General features: G+C 35.7%; 1 protein-coding gene across 7 annotated transcripts in view; it reads right to left on the reverse strand.

The window, feature by feature from the left end:
* LOC134546194 (sodium/hydrogen exchanger 10-like) overlaps positions 1 to 20,002 on the reverse strand; it is a 405,401-nt gene that overhangs the window by 28,789 nt on the left and 356,610 nt on the right. For 2 of the 7 annotated variants that reach the window (XR_010079097.1, XR_010079096.1), the window contains 2 exons: positions 11,555 to 11,631; positions 10,596 to 11,418 (listed from right to left, as the gene is read on the reverse strand). The exons of 4 other annotated variants lie outside the window; for them this stretch is intronic. The gene's annotated coding sequence lies outside the window, so the exon portion shown is untranslated. Of the gene's footprint in view, positions 1 to 10,595; positions 11,419 to 11,554; positions 11,632 to 20,002 lie in introns of those variants that run through there. One more of the 7 variants, XR_010079099.1, reaches the window with a different exon arrangement.

Consider the following 20,002-nt stretch of genomic DNA (forward strand, 5'->3'; position numbering starts at 1 on the left):
ATATTCTAACCATTATAATCGGCACAATTTTCACAAGTACAATGGCCTGTGTTTTTAAATTCCTTTTTTGTTTTGCTTATTAGTTTTGAATATTTTCAATATCATTTAATTTAGCATAAAACTTTGTTACACAAATTTAACATCTTGCCTTCAATAAGTCTCCAAAGACTAGTTTCAGTCATCCCTTGATTTCTGGCTCTGCTTCCTCGTATCTCGATATTTTTGAATGTACATCTTCTTCTGATGTAAATCTAATGTTAAAGCCACCACAATATTGCAATTTATAACAAAAAAAAAATTATTTCAATAACAGTGATAGTAAATAGCTTTGTTTTTTTGGTACTTACTATAATCATTCACAAACCTGTAACGTTGCAAGACCCTGCCCTCCAAGATAAATAATTTTCTTTTAAACTTCTTTTTGTATAGGTAAATATAAATAAGTCAATGTTTTTAGAGTGGTGTGTATATTATGAGACAGTATAATCAGACGTTATAGCTATTAATAAATGTTATTTGCACGTGCTATGTGTTTTAAGAAGGTATTTTGTATTTTATTAGACATTTTTAATCATTACTATTTTTTATGTAATTATTCACAAAGAAGTCGCTCTACTAGATTTTTGCCGGTTTAGGCCTACTTTTTCAGGTTTTTCTAAATGAGTTTAATTTTGTAAAGTAATTTGTATTATAATTGCTGTTTGTAATGTTCATTAACGTGTGGAATGATTCTAGAACATGGGACGGTGTCTGGTGTGATGGTTAGAAAGAGAGGCATGAGAGGCCTGTAAGTGTAAGTGAGAAAGAAACAGTAACTCCCCTCAGAGATAGATAAAGACGGAAATTCCCCCACTGCGTGGGAACTGAGTGATAACTGCTGTCTCACGGTGTGGGAGAGAGAACGAGAATGGAAGTCCCCAATTTTGATGTGAAATTGAAAAGAGACAGATCAAGGGAAGCCCCGAGTTATGTGTGTACAGGGTTTTTTCATGTATTGTAATTTGTTCTGTGATTGGCTTGTGATTTGTAGAGTGAATGAAGCGTGCGTGTGATTGGTCGGTAAGGTCAAGTGACTTCTACTCCCTACGTGGAGGAGACGTGTCATGACCTCATGAGTTCATCAGTAGTCGTCGGGCGATCGCTGCCAGGCGAGGCCGCGTTTCGGCGGCTCGCGGTTTTTCACCAGGTGCGGCTGTATTTGAGGCCATACTGGTTTTTGTATGATTACAGATTTCGGATACTGAAAGATTTAAGCGAAGTTATATTTTTTATTAATTTTCATCGCCCGGGCTGCGAGCATTTCTCGACAGGCGAATGTACGACTGGAATGAGTGAGCAAATTATTAAAAGTGTTTGGATTCGTCTGTGCAAGATTCTAAATTGACAAATAAAAACAACAAAAATTACAATCGGCATTGAACATCTGTTTATTTTTGTAAGTTATGTAACGAACCGTTACAAATGGCGCCCGGCCGCGCGGCTTAAATTTTTACACGACCCTGAGATTGAGACGGACAATTTCGGCAATAAATATAAAATATAAACATTCTTAAAACAGTTCGTGACTACGATAACCTCAAAGGACAAAAAAAAATTATGACTAATATTGAACAGTTTAGATGAAAATGGCGAAGTGTATCCAGAACTGTCGGCACAGCTGAGCGGCGAATGCGGCAAGAGACGGCGGGCTGTTTCAGCGAGTGAAGTGTTCCAGAGAAACGGCGGAAAGCGGTTTATCGCGGGACAGAGCGACCCAAGGCAACATGGGACTTCAGGCCTGTCTCAACGAGGGACTTCAGGACCTCATTGCCAGACATAGAGATCGTCACTTCGCGGGACATCGCGGGTTGAATCGCCGAAAATAGCAAGTCGAAAAATGGAACTAAATTAATTGTTTGCATTTTTTTTTGTTTTGAGCATTCAAATAATATTTGTGTTAAAATTTTTGTAATTTGTATATTTCATTATGACAATTAGCAGCCCAGTTGAGGTTATGGGGGGGTCAGATATGCTACGGAAATTAATGGAAATGATGCAAGGAATGACACAAAAAAATGAACAGGGTTTTACATGTCAACAGGAAATGAAACAGGGACAACAGGAATTACAACAGAATATTACTCTAAAATTAGAACAGGGTCTAGCACAAAACAAGCAGGAAATAAGGCAAGGAATGTCACAGATGAAGGATGAAATTATTAAACATATACAGCAGGAGTTAGGAAATATAGAGGGTAAACTTGATGTACAAACTGAGGTAAATGAGGAAATTCACACTTGTAAACAAAGGGTTGACAGCTGTGAATCACAAGTGGAAAGGGAACCAACTAATGTAGAAATTTGTGAAAATGAATTAATAGTGTCAAAAGAAAATGTTGAATTACTTGGTCATGATGTACAAGAACACGTAAACATTGGAAACAAGTTTGAATTGTTTCGAGATGAAGGGAACAGTGAATTTTTGTATAATGTGGAGGAAAAGTTTGTTACAACAAGAGGTAATGCACAGGGAATCAGGATTTTGTGTAAACAAATGGAAAGAGTAGAGATAGAAATGAAAGCATTCTCAGATACACTTAAAGATCAGTTTGCCGAGGATGTAATCACAGGAACAAGTTCTGCAGATTGCAGGGAAGTGATGAAAAGACATTTTTGTCAAGGTCTATGCAGTAATGTGCCAAAATGTGGGTTGTGTGTACCGAATAGGTTTCAAACAAAAATTTTTACACTGATCCATGTGGAACATGGAGTGAAAAAAACTGTGAAACATGTTCAGAGGTTTTTTGTATGGAAGCATGTGTACAGAACTATCGCCGAAATTGTAAACAATTTGTTAAAGGCACAGACAGAAGAAAGGTATGGTAAATGGACAGGGGTGATGCAACCTCTGGAAACAGTGTGTGTAGACTTGTTTGGCCCACTGCCGAGATGGAGGGGTGGAGTCAAAACTAGTTTTGTCGTGTTTGATGTTTTTTTAAATTTTTTTGCAATTTTTGCCATTTTTTTGTAATGTTTTTCAGAATTTTTTGTATTTTTTGAATTGTGTACTTTTTAATAATGTTTTGTATTTTGTAGAGTTTTTATATTTATTGAAGAATTGTTATAGTATAATATAGGAATGCACAAATAAGATTATGACAGAAATTTTTTACAAGATTCTTAAAGAGAAGGAAGATAAATAACTATGTTAATGTGAATATTTTCTGTTCTTTTGAAATAATAATAATGGTATAAATTCGTTTTCAGTAGACAGTTACTTAATATTTTGTGAAGAAATGCTTTACATTGTGAGAATTTCATTGCACTTGGGTAATGGTTTGTTTGTTATCTTTAAAAGATTTGTGCAATGGGAGTGCATGACTTGATGTAACAAAAGTATACAGGAAACCTACGCACACAGGCCAATACCTTAATTTTGCATCCAACCATCCCAAAACAACAAAAACTGGCATAATTCACACACTAACCAACCGAGCTGAGATTATTTGTTCTGATGAGAAATCTATTGCGGTTGAACACAATCATATAAAAAAAGAACTCATAGCCAATGGTTACCCTGTCAACACCATCAAACAGCATTTGAAATCCAACAAAACACTCAAATCCACAGAAACTGAGAAACCTGCAGGAACCCTAGTTATTCCATATGTTCAAGGGCTTTCAGAAAAAATAAGACGCCTAGGAAATAAATATGGACTTCAAACAGCATTCCGTTCTAAATCTACTATTAAAAGTATTGTTACCAAGGTGAAACCAGCCACAGAAAAATTACAAACTCACAACTGTGTGTATCAAATCCCCTGTGAATGTGGCCACATGTACATAGGTGAAACTGGCAGAGCTCTATCCACCCGAATCAAAGAACACAAAAACAACTGCAAGAAGGGTGAAACCCTAAAATCCAGACTTGCTGAACATACATGGGAAAATAGCCACAAAATTCTCTGGGAAGACTCCACACCACTCATACAGGAATCCGATAAAATAAAAAGGAAAATCAAAGAATCAGCCTTCATTATTAGCAATAAAAATATTTTCAGCCAGCAGAGCATTGAATTAAAAAATATGTGGATCCCTTTGATAAAGAGAGAAACATCCCTGCAGCACAAAACAATAGCCAATACTCAACCCACCATAACCAATCCGCTTTAACTACATGGTGCACAGCCAATGGGGAGACAGCTCGTCTGTCATTGGCTGAGCAAGATGTAGCCCTTTCTCTGATAAATACCCTCATTTTCCAGCCCCTTCTCAGTCGCACCTGTGTTTCCGTACCATGTGCGTCTCTGCCTGAGGACGGGAGCAGATAGCAGTTCCCGAAACGTCGCTTGTTTCTGTTTAGGTAAAACTATTGTATTTGTTTGTTTTTTCGTTTTGTCATGTTTTTTGTCTCGCTTCAACTGTTGTGCTGAATTATTTTGGGTTTCAATATTTTTGTGTTGTCATCATTTGTGGGGATTTTTTCGTTCTCTTAGTACATTTTTCTTTGTTTTTTCTTTGTTTGCTGACCATATTCCTGTTTCGGAATATTTTGTGGTGTTCATATCCTTGTTGACAACAGCAATTGTTTGCTTAATTTTGTGTGTTTTTTGTATCTTTTTTTGAGTATTTTTATTTTTATTTTTATTTATTTATTTTATTTATTAGTTTTTCTTCAACAGAAAAAGTTCTTAGCAATGGCGTATGTCCAAAAACTTACATCAAGTCAATGGTTTGTTTGTTTAATGTTGTGTCATGGGAAGAAGCTAACTGAAATTTATCATGAGTTATTTTTTTGGAAAATGATATAATTTTGAAATGGTTAAATATTTTAAATGAAAATGCCACATATTAGTAATACGGTAAATATGCAGTTGAGCGGTATTTGCGAAAAAAAAATGTTAAAAATCCGAAAATACCTTTATTAGACGCTCTTCAACTTCCTCTTTTCATTAAAAGCGGCGGAGGTAAGAAATTCCAAATACTTTAGGAGATATCGAATTTTTAAATTTCATCATATGTAGTTGAGCGGTATTTGCGAAAGAAAATGTTAAAAGTCTGAAAATACCTTTATTATATGCTCTTCAACTTCCTCTTTTCATTAAAAGCGGCGGAGATAAGAAATTCCAAATACTTTAGGAGATATCGCCGTTCTTATTTTGCATACAAGGCCTGTGTTTATCATTCGACCGTCGCCATTTTTTTATTTTGCAGTGTGTTTGTGAATGCCTAATAATGAAAATGGTCGATTAGGTCAGGTCAGTTACATTATAAATACTTTGAAACTAAGCGTACATTAAAAATAATATGAAATTATTTCAATGGTTCTTTAGTTTTAAAGTATTTATAATGTAACTGACCTGACCTAACAAACCGGGACAAAGGATGAACAGTAACAACTCACGTAAAATTTTTTTGTTACTTATTACTTGCGCAACAATAAAAAATAAGACTTTAAAATTAGAAACGTTAAAAACTCGCCTAAGTTGGAGGCGGTAATTAAACACCGTTTTAAAATAATAAATGAACTAAATAATCACGTATTGGTTCATTTGAATTCTGGCCTATCACGATCAATCACGTGACATCAATATCCAATAAAAAAATAGATACTCGTAAACAAGAAACAATGCGGAATGCCACATGCACTGGTATAATTGTGATGAAATTTAAAAATTCGATATCTCCTAAAGTATTTGGAATTTCTTATCTCCGCCGCTTTTAATGAAAAGAGGAAGTTGAAGAGCATCTACTAAAGGTATTTTCGGATTTTTAACATCTTTTTTCGCAAATACCGCTCAACTACATATGATGAAATTTAAAAATTCGATATCTCCTAAAGTATTTGGAATTTCTTACCTCCGCCGCTTTTAATGAAAAGAGGAAGTTAAAGAGCATAGAATAAAAGTATTTTCGGATTTTTAACATTTTTTTTCGCAAATACCGCCCAACTACATATTTACCAGTAATACTAAATGTTTGTTTTGGATTGAATGACAGGGTGACAACATCCTATATTAAAGGTATGAAATGTAATGCTAAACGTTAATGAATAACAGTCGTCGAGTTTTGAAGTTGCAGAATCATTTGTGTGTTCATGATGGCCAGAGTTTAGGTGAATTTTTTGTATTGCCCTAAATAAGCAGCAAATGTTTTTTGTGTAATGTGGTTTGTGAGGCAGCTGGGGGGTCAGGAGGTTAATTTTAAATATGTTTCTGGCATGGAGTCCGATGTTTTTTTTTGCAAGGGAGCATCCCTTCTTGGTCGCTCCCACCCCTCATCAAGGTTAATTTTATGTGCTGCTGTTGCTGAAAGGGGAGATATGGTTTGAAACCTAAGGAAGGGCATTTGTTATTGTAATTTGTTTTTGAAGAATAGAAGCATACGATTGTATCTTAATGAAGTGTTTGTCATGCCATGAATAGAATGGTCAACCTGTTTGTAGTAATTTATTTGAGGTATGTAAAGTTTAAAGTTTGATGTGTAATGACAAGTGCTGTGTATATTTGTGTATGGCTTTGGAGAATTTTTTGTTTTAAATTTCTTTAATAGGTTAGCCGAGCTGACTAGCAGCTAAAAGGGTTGTAATTGGGCGCCCCTTACCTTTCGGCTAGCTCAGGAGTTAGGAAAGATGGAGAAAGGAGTTGGAAGAACTGGGTATTTTTTGTGTGTAATAGGTTAGCCGAGCTGACTAGCAGCTAAAAGGGTTGTAATTGAGCGCCCCTTACCTTTCGGCTAGCTCGGGAGCTAGGAATGATTGAGAAGGAAGTTGGAGGAAAGGAACTGTGTGTATTTTTTATGTGTGATGATAATGATGTTTTTGTGTAATTTTTATATTATGGTCAATGATACTAAGAAATGTAAGTGAATGTCAACAAATGAAAATGCAGTGTGGATAAAGAATTAAGTTTGGGTGTATTTTGGTGTAAATATCATAAGGTTGTGTAACATTTTAATAAGAAAGTTTGAATATGATAAGTGATGATGTAGTGTGTTATATAAAAGTTTTTAAAGTTTCACATAACTAATTTAATGTTTTTTAGAGTTGTATTTGTTGTGGAAAGTTTACTAGGTGAATTACTGTGTCTTAGGAAGTGATGCATCTGGTTAGAAGTTGTAGTTCATGGGTTATCAATGTTTATCAGACTAGTTCTGATTTGTAAATAAGTGTTGTCCAGTGGTTGAAGTTTTGATAGAGGTATTGTGGAGATACTTAGAATGTTAGAAGTTGTTTTTTGGATGGAATTTAGGAAAATTTTGTGTCAACAGTTTTGAAGTGATAGTGTTGTCAAGTTTTTGTTAGTGCAGATATGAGGAGTGGAGATTTTGGTTGATTTGTGGGTTAAAGTGGTTGTTTCATGGGATTTGAGGAGTTTGTCAGAAGCAGCAGAGAATAATGGTAACTGGTTTTTAAAGGGTTTTAAAGGAGATAATTTGTTTTGAAGTTATTTGTCGTCGTTAAGGTTTTGAAGTTTTTATATTTGTCATCGTCGTCAAGGTGGTCATGGAGACGTAATTCCTGAAGTTTTTGTATTTGTCATCGTCGTTAAGGTGGTCATGGAGACGTATTTCCTGAAGTTTTTGTATTTGTCATCGTCGTCGAGGTAGTCATGGAGACGTAATTCCTGAAGTTTTTGTATTTGTCGTCGTCGTTAAGGTGGTCATGGAGACGTAATTCCTGAAGTTTTTGTATTTGTCATCGTCGTCAAGGTGGTCATGGAGACGTAATTCCTGAAGTTTTTGTATTTGTCATCGTCGTTAAGGTGGTCATGGAGACATAATTCCTGAAGTTTTTGTATTTGTCATTGTCGTCAAGGTGGTCATGGAGACTTAATTCCTGAAGTTTTTGTATTTGTCATCGTCGTTAAGGTGGTCATGGAGACGTAATTCCTGAAGTTTTTGTATTTGTCGTCGTCGTTGAGGTGGTCATGGAGACGTAATTCCTGGAGTTTATTGCAGCTGGTGTTGAGGTTTCCACGGCTGTTAAAGTAAGTTGTTCAGAGTTTTTTGTTGTTATTGAAGATTCTTCGTTGACCAAGGAGTTTCTGCTTGAAGCTTCTAGAGAAACCAGTTTCAAAGTAACTTGTATTATGCACTGACGAGAGGGAGATGACCATTTGTTAAGAGTTGTTGACACTTTGTAGTAAGAGATATGTTTTCAAATTTTGGCTTTTTAACAAAGGAATTGATGTTATTGCAATTTTTAAGTAACAACATTTTGTAATTTCTATATAAACAAGGGTTTTAATTACTGGATACATTTATTTCTCAGGATGTTTTTGTATTTATTTTGTACAGGTTGGTTTTCAATTTTTGTAACTTTTCAATTAAATGTAGTGTTAATTTAATTGAAAAGTTGGGAGGGGGGGGGGGGGTAATGTAATGTTGCAAGACCCTGCCCTCCAAGATAAATAATTTTCTTTTAAACTTCTTTTTGTATAGGTAAATATAAATAAGTCAATGTTTTTAGAGTGGTGTGTATATTATGAGACAGTATAATCAGACGTTATAGATATTAATATATGTTATTTGCACGTGCTATGTGTTTTAAGAAGGTATTTTGTATTTTATTAGACATTTTTAATCATTACTATTTTTTATGTAATTATTCACAAAGAAGTCGCTCTACTAGATTTTTGCCGGTTTAGGCCTACTTTTTCAGGTTTTTCTAAATGAGTTTAATTTTGTAAAGTAATTTGTATTATAATTGCTGTTTGTAATGTTCATTAACGTGTGGAATGATTCTAGAACATGGGACGGTGTCTGGTGTGATGGTTAGAAAGAGAGGCATGAGAGGCCTGTAAGTGTAAGTGAGAAAGAAACAGTAACTCCCCTCAGAGATAGATAAAGACGGAAATTCCCCCACTGCGTGGGAACTGAGTGATAACTGCTGTCTCACGGTGTGGGAGAGAGAACGAGAATGGAAGTCCCCGATTTTGATGTGAAATTGAAAAGAGACAGATCAAGGGAAGCCCCGAGTTATGTGTGTACAGGGTTTTTTCATGTATTGTAATTTGTTCTGTGATTGGCTTGTGATTTGTAGAGTGAATGAAGCGTGCGTGTGATTGGTCGGTAAGGTCAAGTGACTTCTACTCCCTACGTGGAGGAGACGTGTCATGACCTCATGAGTTCATCAGTAGTCGTCGGGCGATCGCTGCCAGGCGAGGCCGCGTTTCGGCGGCTCGCGGTTTTTCACCAGGTGCGGCTGTATTTGAGGCCATACTGGTTTTTGTATGATTACAGATTTCGGATACTGAAAGATTTAAGCGAAGTTATATTTTTTATTAATTTTCATCGCCCGGGCTGCGAGCATTTCTCGACAGGCGAATGTACGACTGGAATGAGTGAGCAAATTATTGAAAGTGTTTGGATTCGTCTGTGCAAGATTCTAAATTGAAAAAAAAAAAAAAACAACAAAAATTACAATAGGCGTTGAACATCTGTTTATTTTTGTATGTAACGAACCGTTACAAACCAAGAGCCCTAACCTACGTTATTAGCATGAAAAATTGGCAAACTTTAGTCATCATGTGTTAGGTCTCTAGCTGAAAGAAAAAATAATTTAAATTATAGATATCTTATGTATTATGTATATTAGTTGCTAAGTTTTAGAAACTTTGTTCAAGGCCACCTTAAAATCACACTACCCCAACACCCCCTTGCTTTTTTGGTAACAATGGGACTTGCCCATTCACTATGTCTTACGGGAATAATTTTACCTTCATTCTATGCAATTCATGTAGCTGCTTTTCTACCTACACTGTAAGTGCATTAGGCACAGCATAAGCTTTGTGAAACACTGGTATTGCTTCATCTTTGACATTTAAGTGAGCCTTAAAATTAAATATACATCCAGTAGTGTCTGCATTAAATACCCTAGGAAATCTTGTACTCATTTCACTCAGTTCTTGCTCCCCCAATTCATTACATATGCACATGGTGTCTAAAGTTTGCCTATTTTTCATGCTAACAATATAGGTTATGGCTATCCGTTTGTGAATGATTATAGTAAGTACCACAAAAACAAAGCTATTTACTCTCACTGTTATTGAATTGGTTTTTGTCATATAAATTTCAATATAGTCGAGGATTTCAATCTTTTCTACTTTTGCTCTTTCACTCTTTTTCACAAAATAGACTATGCAATATTGGAAAATATTTTGTCTAAACACTTTTTAACTCGCTACCCAAGATTTCCACCGGAAACAAACAAATCCCAACGAGAATCTCAATATTTCATGTTGTGTTGCAGATATGATTTAAGAGGATTTTATTAGATTCTATTGGTTTCTGTTGGGAGACACTGGCTCATTAACAAAAAAATATCAGTGAGTTCTGTTGGTTTTTGTTGGGGGACACTGACTCACTAATGAAAAAATATCAGTGAATTCTGTTGGTTTCTGTTGTCAAAGTACCCTTTATTCATTGGCTTTAATTGGATTCTGTTGTGAATTAATTTTGAACAGAATCAGTTCGGTTTTGTGGTTTTCTGTTCTGAAACAGTAAGTTAGTTTTATTGGGTAATAGAGTTTTCCATTGTATCTGTTGGATGTTGTTGATTTCTGTTGTAAAAATTGTTTTTGTTGGTCTGTTTTTTTCTGGCAGTTTCTGTTCTGTGTCATTCTATTAGCTTATGATGTATTTGAGTGTTTTTTATTGTATTTTATTCTTTTTTTGAGGTTTTCTAATGCAAGGCACTTTTAGGGGTCTGTTGTTTTCTAGTCATTTTTATTGTATTGTTACTGCCCTTGTGTGGTGGAAGAGAGCTTTATATTAATTTGGTTATAAAAGCCCTGGAAGCTGCTTTAAGTGGGCGAAAAACACCACAGTATATTCAGAGGTACACAAGGGGGAGAGAGTAAAAAAAAGGGAACTTACTTCACACAAGAGGAAGTAGAACATGGATAATATTTGAAGAAATTAAAAGAATATAGGTGTGCTTAAAGCTTACCCTTTTTATTGTTAAGTATAGTTTACATTAATTTCATTTGATAGTTTCAAGAATTACAAAATTACACAGAGCAAAGTTACTGGGGCCCGTCAAAACTTATAGATTACAAATAGATTATTAATTGTACCTGAAATATAAACTTAACATTTTCCTTTGACCAACAAATATGTCATAATAAAGCTTCCACAAAAAAAAAAATTAACATAATTTAATTAGGGAAGTTTATGGTTAAATTTCTGCCTTGAAACAATTGTTAGCTCAACCAGTGAGGAATTATCTATAATTTATGAAACTATTTATGATTTAACAATCTCTGATATCGTGGACTGTTCTCTGGCGGTGACTAGAAGCGAGGAGAAGAGGTGACGTCTCTAAGATTGGCCCGCTGGAGACACTCATGGAATTCATGTTCATTCACTAAGGAAGTAAATTTAGCTGAATTTAGTGATGGACGTAAGCCGGAGAAAAACCCGAACTCCTGGACCCCACTGGAACCAAACGAAAAAGGAGGTCCAGCGGTCAAGAATGGAAATAAAGGTGACAAGAAACAGGGATCATGAAATCAGGGCAAAAGTTAAGTAGAAAGTTTACTATAGACGTAAAGGAGTAGAATTTCCCACTTACCATAATGGGGGTAGAATGATTGACATCACTCCCTCTGGAGATGAACTAATGCTCGCGGTGGCCACACGCGTGTCATACTACAAGAACATAGTAACCAGAACTTAAAACCAGTACATAGTAACCAGAACACAAATATTAATCTAGAAAATAAATAAAATAGAGATCATTCCCAGACTCCCTGAGATAACATCCCTTTAGTTAATCACTGCGAGACTGCTGCGTGAAAGGGATCGCGGGTGAGAATCACCGTAAAGAAACGACCACGGTGATGGAAGAAGGACGAATCAATCATCCCTTTGGGCTGCATGTAGTTAAAACTCGCACCAGGGGGCCGGAAGCCTAGGCAGTGGGTTAACTACCCTCTGATTGGGTAGAGGTTGCGGTCAAGAGATCGCTTCGCCGACCAAAAGAAAAAATAACAAAGGTGGCAGGCAGCCTAACTTAAGGGGCATCGGAGGTAACTTGTGGCTCTTCGAAAGCAGCACGCTCTGTTCGGGCCTAGGCGAAACAGACTTGGGGTTTGTTCACCAAAGTCCTGCAAGAGGCACTAGCGTAAGCACGGCCCTTATGGGACCAACTGGTTTGCGCTCTGTCGGGCTAAAAGGAAAATAGAGAGAGGTATGGTGGCAGCGGCTAGAGTCCTCGCGACTTTCCGAACTAAAGTAAAGTAGTTAGCATCTTAGCTGAAAAAAAAAAGGTGGGGGATCTGCTGGCTCGTGAGAAATGAGTTTGGGATGGCGCCGATACGTGCTCTGGGAATGGGGCTGCCCTGAGAGGATACTGAGAAAAAACACCGCTCGGTTACGAAGGTGGACACTGTTACATTCACGTTCATGGCCTAAGGCGGGAAGAAAAATAATGTCTTATTGTCTTATACTTGGCTGGCAAAATCACACCAAACTCAGTTGTGGAGCTGGGAAAACGTAGTAGGACTCTAGAAGGAAAGATTTGATCAGGATGAAGAATGGACTAACAAAGGTGAAAAATAAAATTGTGCCAATTATCTCAAATTTGCAGCACAGTGTTGGTTTATGTTGTTTTCTGTAGTAAGGTATTCGATTGGCCTGTGTTGTTCGCTAGTGTTTTTTATTGGATTCTGTTGGTTTTTGTTGTAAGGCATTCTGTTGTTTGCTGTTGTAATTTAGCAACTTCCATTGTTTATGTGTTTGGTTGGTTTCCACTGTAAAGTATTATTTTTTATTCTTTGTAAATTGGTGCCTTCCATTATGTTTTATTGGTTACAGTTAGAAAGCACTCTGTTGTTTCTAATGTTTTTTTTATCATAATTTGATGGTTTCAGTGGCAAGGCACAGTTTTGGGGTTCATGTTTTTTTTTTACATTGAATTCTGTTGGTTTATGTTTTCTTTTGTAAAGAATTAAATTGGTGTCTGATATTTCCTTTTTTATTGTACTGTTGGTTTTTTATTGGTTACTTTGTTTTCTTTTGTGATTGGTTGGTTTCAATTGTAAAGCATTTTTTTTTTTAATTGTCATTTACAGACTTCCATTGTGTTGTTAGTTTCTGTTTAAAATCATACATTTTAGGTTTGTTGTTTTCTAGTGTTTTTCATTGTATTCTCTTATTTGTTTCTGCTGTAAAGAATTGTGTTGTTTTGTGGTGTTTCCTATTTTACTCTGTTGGTTTCTGTTGTTCTTGTAAGTATTTCTATTGTAAAAAATTATTCCAATTTTCTATATTTTTGTAGTATTTTTTATTGGATTTTTTAAAAATAGTTTTTGTTGTACAAATTGCTCTTGGGTTATGTTGAATTTTCCTGAGTTTGGATTATTATATTATTAATAGCTCACGTTAACGAATTCTATATTACCCAATAATAGGCTAAAATAAAACAAATACAAATTTCTGTTAAACAACATTAACAAGAAAATTTATACTGAATCTATTTTAAAACCTGTTAAATGAACAAAACCTAGCAAAAACCAAGGGAAAAAACAAAACAAAAAACTTAAGAAATACAAAATAAACTAAGTAAAACCACCAATATCATAAAAATACCATGAATACAACAAAAACAAACAGAATAAATGGAAAACACTAAAAAAAAAAAGAGTGTAATGCAAAACACTAATACAAAAAACCTACAAAATACAATTAAAAAACCTCAGACCAAAATAAAGAACATTGCAAAAGAAACCGACAAAATAAACAGATTTCAATAGTAAACATTAGAAAACAACAGAGTGCTTTACAACAGACACAAACAAAAACTAACTCAAAACAATTAAAACATTAGAAACCAATAGTATGACAACCAAAAAAAACTTTATACAATTGAAAACTATAACATAAAACATCATAAAACAATGCCTTGCAACAGAAAAAATAAAACAAAATGGAAAACTGTTGAAACAATAGTAGCCCATAGAAACCAACATAAACCAACAGAAAATAATGGAATAACTTAAAAACAACATCCCAACAGAGGGACTTATAACAGAAACTAACAAAATCTAAACGAATACAATTAAAATAACTAACAGACCACAAAATAGTAACTTGCAACAGAAAACCACAAACACCAACAAAATACAATAAAAACACTATAATAAAACACTAATAGAATGCCTTACAACAGAAACCACCAACAATTAACAGAAAACAATGAAAAACACTAGATAAAAACAGAAACCAATGGAGTGCCTTACAACCAAAACCAACAAAAAACAACAGATACATAGAGAAAACTAGAAAAAACTGACCCTAAGAGAGTGGCTTACAACAAAATACAAAACAACAAATCCCTACAGAAAGCCATGCCATACAACAGAAACCAATAAAAACCCATAGGATACAATGGAAAACAATAGGAAACAACAAAAGCATCATAATCCAATATAATTCACTATAATTCATTAGAATAAAGCAGAGTATACAAGAAGTATGTGATTTTTCCACTTGAGTTCTTTGGTGAGAAACATACATTTTTCATTTAAGAATTGGAACTATACAAATGCAATAAATATAATCTTATTAAAACTATACATATTATTTATAGTATTAAAGTGTGCTGTAAAAAATAGAACAAATATAATTAAGAATAATTTTAAATGCATACATTAATATATAACTTTATTGATACATATTTAAAAAGTATATATATTTTAAATTATAGTATTTGACAAGTATATTTAATTTAACCACTTAAAAATTATGTGGAAATTAATATGTAGCTTGCTGATTAATATTTTAAAGTAAAATTTGAAAAATATTGTTGGATACAATTTTTTTAACATTATAATTCAACAGAATCCAACAGAATTTAATGACTCACTTAAAACAACAACAAAATCCAATGGAACACACTATGAAAAAACAAAATGATACACAACAGAAATCAACATAAACCAACGGAATACAATGATAAGCACTAGAAAACAACGATTGCCTTACAACAGATATGAATTAAAATCAACAGATTACAATGAAAAAATAAGAAAACCACAGACCCAAAAAGAGTGCCTTACAATAGAAAAAAATAACACAACAAAACACTCAATTACAACATAAACTAATAAAACGCCTTACAACAGAAACCACCAAAAATCAGTAGAAAACAATAGAAAACAGCAGACCCCAAAGAGTGTCTTACAACAGAAACCAACAGAATATAATGGAAAACACTAGAAAATAACGGAAACCAACATAATGCTTTACACCAGAAACCTACAAAATCCAATAGCAACCAACAGACACCACTCAAATACACTGAGAATTACAAAAGGAATCAACAGCAATTCCCATATTGAATACAACAGAAAATCATGATGTTTCATATTGTATTTCTATTTGTTTCTGTTGCATATTCTGTTGTAAATTTTTTGTATGGCTAAACTATTGTGTATTCTGTGAAAATGTTCAAGCAAATATACCTATAATTATACCTAATGGGTAATTTTTTAATGTCATGTGATTAAAACAGTGATGGAAACTACTTACAATGTTTTTAATGTTATAAAATATTTTTAATAAAACAAGCCACACTGTATAAATGTGAATATTTTCAATACATATACACATAAAATATAATATGAAGGGTATCTAAGCACCTTCATTGAATTATATTTGTAGTAAAATTATCCATTTTGTTTTATCCATGAAATTGTTATTGTCAATCAAGTATTTTGTTTCTTTATGTGCCATACTTTCGGCGAGCAGTATTAAATCTATGTTGTAAATATGTAAATATATGTTTTCAACTGACAATGAAAAGTATTTTTGTAAACTTAGTGCTTATATAAAATGTTAATAATTTCATTTCATTACTATTTCAAGTGGTAAAAATATAAAAATAGGTGATCAATTCTAGATGTGTAAACTTTATGTTTAAATCAGTTTGTTAATGTGCAGTTAAATTGTATATGCTAATTTACCGAACATTCCATGAATTAATAATTTTCACTGTGATTGTCTAAATGTTGATTACATTTCTGTGTCAGTCCGACTATCATATCTTTAAGGGAAATAAATGTTGATCGTCGCTTGGAACAACCAACAAGAAAACGTCGTTCAGGAAGTTTAGTTTTGGTCTGGACTAGCTCTGAATAGAAAGCTTGAGGTTAAGGTCCAATTTTGCCTGCTAGTAAACTAATCTGATTATAGTGATACATCGGGGAAAATAATGTCTACACATTATTAGGATATTTTAATTACTACAGAGTAGCAGAGTCATCAACAATTTTAACAATGAAACAATTCAAGTGAGAATTTGATAATAAGTGCTGAAATGCGCAATGGAAAGAAGAAGAAACACCTATTTCCAAATCACCTCAGACTGGGCCGTGAAAAACTCAGTCTCGCCAGTGGCAGGGATCTCGCACAAACACAAGCAATGTCTGCCCATTTGTCTGCTGGTAACTGTACGTGCGCAAGCACCTGCAGTTGGAATCATAGTGGAGTCATGGCTTCCAAGTGAGAACATAATGCTTCATGTTCAAGATTTTAGACAAAACCGTAAGTATTACGGCGTGCAGATTATCATGAAGGCCACACTTATGTTGGTCACACTTTAGTTTTAAGCAAGTCAACTGTGCACACAATTGTACAAAAAAAGGAATCTATCAAACGTTTATATGTCTGATGCTGTTGGTTGTACTAGTAGGAATATATTTGACATTATATTTCAAACGCAATAAAGATAAAGAAAGCTGGACTCGCGCGCTTGTGTTGATGTGCAGTGTTGTCGGAGAAGAAGAGGGGAAGTGAAGGAGGAAGGGAAGTGGGTGGAGCAGGTACCTACGTAGTCAGCAAGCGCTGCTGGCCGACAGTGTTGCCACGCTTTACGCGCTCCGGCTGTTTCACGCTACACATTGCCAGTCGCATTGTTTTGCGTGTGTGTCGTTACCGTAAACGTGAAAATGGGCGGAAAAAGGGGTAGCTACACGGTCAAGTATAAGTTAAAAGTCATTGCTTACGCGACCGAACACAGTAAACGCGCTGCCGCGAGGAAATTCGACGTGGATGCAAAATGTGTCAGGCGTTGGGTTAGTGAACGCGAAAAACTGGAAAAGGCCCCAAAAAATAAACGTGCCTTCCGTGGAGGAAAATGCAAGTACCCCCAAGTTGAAGATGAAGTTTATACATATATAACAGGCACAAGGAAATCGGGATATGCTGTGACAACAGAAATGATAAAAGTCGAGGCAAATCAAATTGCAAGACGATTGAACATTCAACACAACGAATTCCGTGCCAGCTATGGCTGGATTCGCAGATTTATACGCAGGAAAGATCTATCAATACGTAGGCGAACTACGGTTTCACAGAAACTGCCAGAGCAGTTTGAAGAGAAAATGCTGTCTTTCCAGCGCTATGTGATATCGCTACGAAAGCAGCACCAATACACGCTTTCCCAGATCGGGAATGCTGACCAAACTCCAATTTATTTTGACATGACTGAGAACACAACGATAAACCCAGTGGGTGAGAGATCAGTTTCCATTAGGACGACCGGTGCAGAGAAACAGCGCACCACTGTCATGCTCGCGATAACGGCTGATGGCCGCAAACTTCCGCCGTACGTGATCTTTGCTAGAAAGACTATGCGGAAGGAAAAAATGCACAATGGTATTATTGTCTATGCACAGATAAAGGGGTGGATGACCAAAGACTTGGTTGTCGACTGGTTGAACAAGGTTTGGAATTCGCGGCCAGGTGGTCTTCTACGTCAACGCTCCATGCTAGTAGTGCTGGATAGTTTCAGAGGCCACCTGACGGAGAAGGTGAAAATGAGGGTTAGAGAAGAGAGGTGCGATCTTGTCATAATACCCGGAGGTTTAACTAAGATTTTGCAACCTCTGGACATTGTTGTGAACCGGCCCTTCAAGACCCACTTCAGAAAACAGTACAGCGAGTGGATACTTGCAGCATGGCGTGCCATTCCTGTGGAAACTGTGGCTAAAAGTTTCAAATTGACTGGCCTATCCAACGCACTAGAGGGCACGGAAGATGATTAAGTGTGGAAGAACCGCGGCGAAAGCAGCGCAAGCGAGAACGACACCGAAGATTCTGACGCCAACGACCCTGACAATATCGACGAGGAGGGGGAGTAGACGCAGATAATGATATGCATGTGAATAGAACATAGTGTATGTAAATATTCTCTACCTCTACGGTACCTACTGTGCCTTTAGTGAAATGTGTTTGCATGAAAGTGTTAAAAACGGTACGCTACCATAAATTTGATGTAAGCTTATGGACATACGCCATTGCTAAGCACATGTATGTCTGTAGAAGAAAACTACAAAAATAACACATATGACAAAAACACAAATTAAGCAAAAAATTGCTGTGGTCAGGATATAAACACCACACAATACTCCACAACAGAAATATGGTCAACAAACAAAGAAAAATGGACTAACAGAACGAAAAAAAACCCACAAATGATGACAGCACAAAAATACCGAACCCAAAAAATTCAGCACAACAGTTGAAACGAGACAAAAACACAGTAAAACGAAAAGACGAAACAAACATAATAGTTTACCAAAAATCAGAAGAGAATGAAAAAACCCCTTCAAATGATGACAGCACAAAAATATTGAACCCAAAAAAAAAATAGCACAACAGTCAAAACGAGACAAAAACACGACAAAAAGAAAAGACGAAACAAACACAACAGTTTTCTATAACAGAAACAAACAATGTTTCAGAAACTGCTATCTGCTCCCGTCCTCAGGCAGAGACACACATGGTACGAAAACACAGGTGCGACTGAGGTATTTATGGACTACATCTTGCTCAGCCAATGGCAGACAAGCTGACTCCCCATTGGCTGTGCACCATGGAGTTAAAGCGGATTGGTTATGGTAGGTTGAGTATTGGCTATTGTTGTGTGCTGCAGGGATGTTTCTCTCTTAATCAAAGGGATCCACATATTTTTTAATTCAATGCTCTGCTGGCTGAAAATATTTTTATTGCTAATAATGAAAGCTGATTCTTTGATTTTCCTTTTTATTTTATCTGGTTCCTGTATGAGTGGTGTGGAGTCTTCCCAGAGAATTTTGTGGCTATTTTCCCATGTATGTTCAGCAAGTCTGGATTTTAGGTTTTCACCCTTCTTGCAGTAGTTTTTATGTTCTTTGATTCGGGTGGTGCTTAGCAATGGCGTATGTCCAAAAGCTTACATCAAGTCATTCACTCCCATTGCACATATCTTTCAAAGATAATAGCTACCATAAACTTTTCAACTGGCGCACACGTAAATAACTCACGAGATTGTGAATGCCAGGTTGATTGTCGAGGAAGAGAGTAAATGTAGGGGAAACTGTGGGGAGAGCTAGTCAGCATTGTCTGATGACAGCTTGAAAATTCTGGTACTCATATCATGAGAAAACTGGCACTTCAGTCAAAACAATGGTATGCTGTGCATGGTTTACTTGATAACTATTGCGAGTTATTTTTGTAAACCAAATTTTTTATGAAACATGGTCATCACAGTTTAATATTTTTAAAACTAACCTAATTTCTAAAACTGGTTTTCGTTTTTTTTATACCCCTACCTAATCAAAAATAATTTAATCTTTGTATTTCTTAAACTAAGACAAAAGAAACTATACCGGTAATACGTCAAGGAATTACCTATGAAAACTGGTACACGTACCATGAAACTGGTATTTCTAAGACTCCTTTGTCTGGTTGGCTGGCTAGCAGGCAGGAGGCAGGTTAAGCCACGCCTCTGCCTCTCTCCCCCCCTGCTGCAGCACTGCCTCTCCCCCCTGCAGACTCGCTGCCTCTCTCTCCCTCCTGCCGTATCGCTGCCTCCCCCACCCTCCCTCATTAGAACAAAGACGCACGATTTGCCAGTCGTTCCGCCAGCTGTTTCATTTAATCAAAATTTAATTGGCATTTAAATAAGTTGTGGCGGTATTTCATTTTGCTTTTATTAAATGTTAGTTTTTCATACCTGAAAAAAAGAAAAAATCAA

Source organism: Bacillus rossius, chromosome 1, assembly GCF_032445375.1.
Source record: "Bacillus rossius redtenbacheri isolate Brsri chromosome 1, Brsri_v3, whole genome shotgun sequence".
NCBI lineage: Eukaryota > Metazoa > Arthropoda > Insecta > Phasmatodea > Bacillidae > Bacillus > Bacillus rossius.